The 6,525-nt window shown below is 40.7% G+C and overlaps 1 non-coding gene across 1 annotated transcript; it reads left to right on the forward strand.

The window, feature by feature from the left end:
* The first annotated feature begins 489 nt into the window (after positions 1-489).
* MIR10534 (microRNA MIR10534) lies at positions 490-594 on the forward strand. Its single transcript, NR_161769.1, has one exon. It is a non-coding gene; the product is annotated as a microRNA MIR10534 (primary transcript).
* Positions 595-6,525: the final 5,931 nt, after the last annotated feature.

A 6,525-nucleotide genomic window follows, 5' to 3' on the forward strand; every position in this document is an offset into this window, starting at 1 on the left:
CAGAAAATTGAATTTGTAACTGGCTATATAATCAAAGTTAATTATTTTAAGGTATTAAATGTCACATGCAAAAAAATTAAGTGGACTGAATTGGACAGATCAAAGTAAATTTTTAGTAACTAAATACACCTACCAATTTCTTTAAATAAACAATCACATTAATTTTTACTCTCTTTTCCCCTTAATTTATGTGATATTTACTTTTTTAAGGTTATTTCGAAAAGTGAGTTCACTTTATAATATATAATTCTTCCAATCATTTTGATCTCATTTATCCTTAAAAATATTCCTTTTTTATTTTTGTAAATGTAATCATGTTTTTAAACCTTCAGAATTTTTTTTATTAGTCCAAATAAATAAAATTTATCATTTTTATTTATGATTTTTTATACTGAAAATGGCCTAAAATACCCTTGAAGTATTGAAAATGGTACAATATTACCCTTCGTTCGCCTATTAGCTCCAAAATGCCCTTTTCATTCACCTAATGACTCCAAAATACCCTTGTCATCCAACATTGGATTCAAAATTGACCACTTATTTAACGGTCCATTTTGAACAAAAAGGTGGATGACAAGGGTATTTTGGAGCCAACAGATGGATAAAAGGTAATTTTGTACCATTTCCAATACTTCAAGGTATTTTAGGTACAACATTACCCTTCATTATAAAAAAGGGAAAAGGGCCTAAAATACTAGCCAAAAAGTAAGTTTCCACTCAATGTTTCAAGCTCCCTAAGAAAATTCAACACACAACATCACTTCGAAATAAACAACCAAAGTCTCAAATCATACATCATTTATGAACAACCATGAAATGTGAAAACCATCTCTGTTACCAAACAGAGTATTCAACACATTCACAGTTCTATGTTTCCAAGAAGATAAAAGGTCTCGTTTCTGTTTGTACTTCCAAAACATTTTAACTAAAGATTAAGAAGGATTGTGATAACGATACTAATCAACAAGATACACAACTTTTGCTTTAGATTATAAAAGATAGTCAATTAGATGAAACAAAAAAAAGGCATCTAAGATAGAATGCTCAAGTAATATTGTTGTATGTTATTGAGCTTGTTTTTTTTGATAACCAAGAAGCCCCTGAAGGTCAATACTGCACGGTTCATAACTCAGTGGATGATAGACCAGCCCCTTTACTCTTCTCCACTTATATACCAGACTTTTTGTCTGCGGTAGGGTTCGATGGAGCTTGTATATATATGATTATATGGAAGCTTCATAAAGGAATGGGATATGTTCGGACTGTATTTAAAAAAAGACTCATTTATGAAAAACTGAACCCACCCCCAACCCCACCCCTTTTTTTCCCTTTTCCTGTTTTTAGTGATAATTTTTTTGGGATGTGGAATTGTAACATTGAGATTGTAAGAATAATATTGTTGAAATTCAAGGGAATTGATCGAATTTCATTCTTTCTCACTATGCAAAACAATGTGTCAACAACGTCGTCGACTCTCATAAAGCAACTTGTTGAAATCGACTATATGAATCCTCACTATTCCATTTACGCTCAACTTAATTCATGATCAAATCAAATAAAAAACAATGCACAATGACCATGAGGACCACAATGAAGGTATTAAAAAGAACAATAACCAACCAAAGCGTCATCCCATAGATCATTCAAAGAACAGACATTGAAACATATTAATCAAAAACATACATCCAGATTCACTTATGTTCACAAACTGATGGTCTTCACAGTGCAAATGCAAAATAACAGCCTTACTGCTGTATCAACATTCTTTTTATGATTTCAAACATTTTAGCAAAAGATTATGATCTGATAAAGACTAGCTAAGATCAAACAGGATCGTAATATGGATTCTAATCTACACTATACACAAATTCAACTTTAGATGATGTACGCTGAAATTTTGTTACCTCAGCGAGTGCTTTAAAAGATTCTTTATCTTCCGTTTCTAAGGGCTTGGTTATCATTCTGACCAGTGTTGGAGACTTGGCCAATAAAACCTTGATAAGCTACTGTTGAATGCCTTGAATCGGACCCGTTATAAACAGAAAGGACGGGGGTCTCGCTGATCGGTCAGCGAGTCGGGGGGTCCAGGGGGCGACGCGCCCCCTAGCCTGGGGGTCCGGGGGGGCAGAGACGCCCCCGGCCCGGCGGTATACAATGTTGCTGTATTGGGCCCTTAATTTTCTGTTGATTCTGTATGTTGGGCCCAAGCCTGTTAGGGCGTAGCTTAGCACTATATATATATAGACGCTATGGCAAACCCTATTTTGTAGTTCTGTTTTTGTCGCTCCATAATAAAACTGCTCCCTCTCTTCCCGTGGACGTAGCTAATTTATTGGTGAACCACGTAAATCTGTTGTCTTGTTTTTCGCGTTTATATATTTTCTCGTATTATCTCAAATTTCACACAACAAATTGGTATCAGATCCTCTCGGTTAATCGGTGTTCTTGGAGAATTTGAGATGTCTGCTTTGAACGTGAAAATCGACAAATTCACAGGGAGGAACAGTTTCAGTTTATGGCAGATCAAGATGCGGGCTTTGTTGAAACAACAAGGTTTCTGGGCGCCGTTGTCGAAAGACAAGAACACCGTCGTTACTCCTGAGATGGCGATTCTGGAGGAAAAGGCGCACTCGATGATCATGCTGTGTCTCGCGGATGACGTCATCATGGAGGTCTCGGATGAAGAGACTGCTGCTGGTCTGTGGTTGAAGCTGGAGAGTTTGTACATGACAAAATCTCTAACCAACAAGCTGCTTCTGAAACAATGTCTATTCGGTTTACGAATGGCTGAAGGTACACAACTCAGGGAACACTTAGAGCAATTGAATACTTTGTTATTAGAATTGTGTAATATCGATGTGAAGATCGAGGATGAAGATGCTGCCCTGATTCTGTTAGTATCTCTCCCAATGTCGTTTGAGAATTTTGTTCAATCGTTCATTGTTGGGAAAGATACTGTGTCACTGGAAGAAGTCAGATTGGCCCTTCATAGCAGGGAATTACGGCATAGGCTAACGGCACAGGTATGGACATACAGCCTTCCGGTCTGTTCACCAGTAGCGGAAAGGGAAGAAAAAATGGCGGAAAGAAAAATAAGCCGATGTCGAAGGGTGCAAAGCCGGATGATGTTTGTAATTACTGCAAGGAGAAGGGACATTGGAAATTTGATTGTCCGAAGAAGAAGAAGCAATCGGAAAAACAATCAGTGTCTGCTGCTGTTGCTGAAGAAGATACCAATTCTGAAGAAGATATTGCCCTAGTTGCGGATGAGCACACTCATCATTCAGATGTGTGGGTTCTCGATTCTGGGGCATCCTATCACATCTGTCCTAGGAGAGAGTGGTTCACGACTTATGAGCAGGTAGACGGAGGCAGCATCTTGATGGCCAACAGTTCTGTCTGCAAGGTGGTTGGGACAGACTCGATCAAGATAAGGACACATGACGGTAGCTTTTGCACATTGAACGAGGTCAGGCACATTCCATTGATGACGAAAAATCTGATATCTCTCAGTCTTTTGGACAGCAAGGGATTCAGCTGGTCGGGAAAAGATGGAGTCTTGCGGGTCTGGAAGGGTTCAAATCTGATTCTGAAAGGTGTCATGTGTGGTACTTTGTATTTTCTACAAGGTTCCACGGTTACAGGTTCAGCCCATGTTGCATCGTCAGAATTTCACCAGAAGGATATGACTAAGTTATGGCACATGAGACTTGGTCATATGGGTGAAAGAGGGATGCAAATTCTGTCAAAGGAGGATTTTCTTGCTAGTCATAAGGTTAAGAGCCTAGAGTTTTGTGAACATTGTGTTTTTGGAAAACTACATCGCAACAAGTTTCCAAAGGCCATTCATAGAACAAAAGGCACACTTGATTATATCCATTCTGATTGCTGGGGTCCATTCCGTGTTGAGTCTTTGAGAGGCTGCAGATTTTTTGTGTCCATTATTGATGACTACTCAAGGATGACTTGGGTGTACATGATGAAGCATAAAAGTGAAGCTTTCCAGAAGTTCAAGGAGTGGAAAATTTTGATGGAAAATCAAACAGGGAAGAAGATCAAGAGGTTGCGAACTGATAATGGGCTGGAATTCTGTTGGTCTGAATTTGATCAATTCTGTAAGGATGAAGGGATTGCTCGACATCGTACAGTCAGAAATACACCACAGCAGAACGGTGTAGCTGAGCGGATGAATCAAACACTTCTGGAGAGAGCAAGGTGCATGCTCTCTAATGCTGGGCTAGATAGAAGATTCTGGGCAGAAGCGGTTAGTACAGCTTGCTACTTGATTAACCGCGGACCACATACAGGCATATAGTGCAAGACACCTATGGAGATGTGGTCAGGAAAAGCTGCTGATTATTCAAATCTGAAAGCTTTTGGTTGTACAGCTTACTATCACGTCAGTGAAGGTAAGTTAGAACCAAGAGCTAAAAAGGGAGTATTTGTGGGCTACGGAGATGGAGTGAAAGGTTTCAGAATCTTGTCTCCAGCAGAAAAGAGGGTTATTATGAGCAGGAACGTTGTCTTTGATGAAAGTTCTCTGCTTAGAACCATTGTGAAGCCTACAACTACGTCAGAAACTGGGAGTCTTGACAAACAGGTGGAGTTTCAAGTCATTCAGAACGAGAGCGATTTAAAGGAACCTAAAGAAGAGGATCAAGAGCCACAGACAGAAACTGATATTCCAGAATCTATGCCATCAGATATCTATCAGAGTATAGCTCAAGATCGGCCAAGGAGGGTTGGAGTTCGGCCACCTACGAGGTATGGTTTTGAGGACATGGTGGGTTATGCACTGCAGGTTGCTGAAGAGGTAGATACATCTGAGCCGTCTACTTACAAAGAAGCCATTTTAAGTCCTAATTCTGAAAAATGGTTTGCTGCTATGGGAGATGAGATGGAGTCCCTACACAAAAATCAGACATGGGATCTGGTCATACAGCCTTCGAGAAGAAAGATTATTACTTGCAAATGGGTTTTCAAGAAGAAGGAAGGGATATCATCAGCAGAAGGAGTCAAGTATAAAGCCAGGGTTGTTGCTAGAGGTTTCAACCAAAGAGAGGGAGTGGACTACAATGAGATCTTCTCACCAGTGGTCAGACATACTTCCATCCGAGTGTTACTAGCGATAGTTACACATCAGAATCTGGAGCTTGAACAACTTGATGTGAAGACAGCGTTTCTACATGGAGAGTTGGAGGAAGAGATATACATTACTCAGCCAGATGGTTTCCAAGTTCCAGGGAAGGAAAATCACGTCTGCAAGTTGAAGAAGTCCTTATATGGACTTAAGCAGTCTCCAAGGCAGTGGTACAAAAGGTTTGACAGCTATATGGCGAAGTTGGGCTATACTCGGAGCTCATATGATTGTTGTGTCTACTACAATAGGCTCAAGGATGATTCGTTCATCTATCTGGTGCTTTATGTAGACGATATGCTGATAGCTGCAAAGAAGAAGTATGACATTCAGAAGCTGAAGGGTTTACTTAGTGCTGAGTTTGAGATGAAGGATCTGGGAGCTGCTCGGAAGATTCTAGGGATGGAGATCATTAGAGACAGAGAGAGAAGGAAACTTTTCTTGTCACAGAGAAGCTACATTCAGAAGGTCTTGGCAAGGTTTGGCATGTCTTCATCTAAGCCTATTGATACCCCCAGTGCTGCCAATATCCACCTCACTGCCATGTTCGCTCCACAGTCAGAAGAAGAGAAGGAGTATATGTCACGAGTCCCTTATGCCAGTGCCGTAGGAAGTTTGATGTATGCTATGGTCTGTACAAGGCCAGATTTAGCACCTGCAGTCAGTGTAGTGAGCAGATTCATGGGACAACCAGGGAGAGAACATTGGCAGGCTGTGAAGAGAAATTTTCCGGTACCTTAGAGGTACATCTGACGTTGGTCTCATTTATGGAGGTGATACTCAGTGCTTGGTTACTGGCTATTCTGATTCAGACTATGCTGGAGATGTTGACACAAGAAGATCGATGACTGGCTATGTGTTTACCCTTGGAGGATCTGTCGTCAGTTGGAAGGCAACTTTGCAACCTACAGTGACTTTGTCTACTATGGAAGCGGAGTACATGGCCTTGACAGAGGCTGCAAAAGAAGGGATTTGGTTGAAAGGGCTGGTTAGTGATCTTGGTCTGCATCATGATCAGGCTACGGTGTATTGTGATAGTTTGAGCGCAATTTGTCTAGCCAAGGATCAAGTCCATCATGAGAGAACCAAGCATATTGACGTAAGGTATCATTTTCTGAGAAGTGAGAAGAGAATCAAGGTGAAGAAAGTAGGAACTGCTGATAATCCTGCTGATATGTTCACAAAGCCGGTTCCACAGAGCAATTTTCAACACTGTTTGGACTTGCTCAACATCAGAAGCTGTTAATTGCCCTGCGGGGCAACTCTGAGGAAGAGGGGGAGGCCTGGCACTATCATAGTGCGTCTGAAGAATCTGTTCGGAGAATTCAAGTCAAGGTGGAGATTTGTTGAATGCCTTGAATCGGACCCGGCCCGACGGTATACAATGT

Source organism: Solanum lycopersicum, chromosome 4 (genome assembly GCF_036512215.1).
Source record: "Solanum lycopersicum chromosome 4, SLM_r2.1".
Lineage (NCBI taxonomy): Eukaryota > Viridiplantae > Streptophyta > Magnoliopsida > Solanales > Solanaceae > Solanum > Solanum lycopersicum.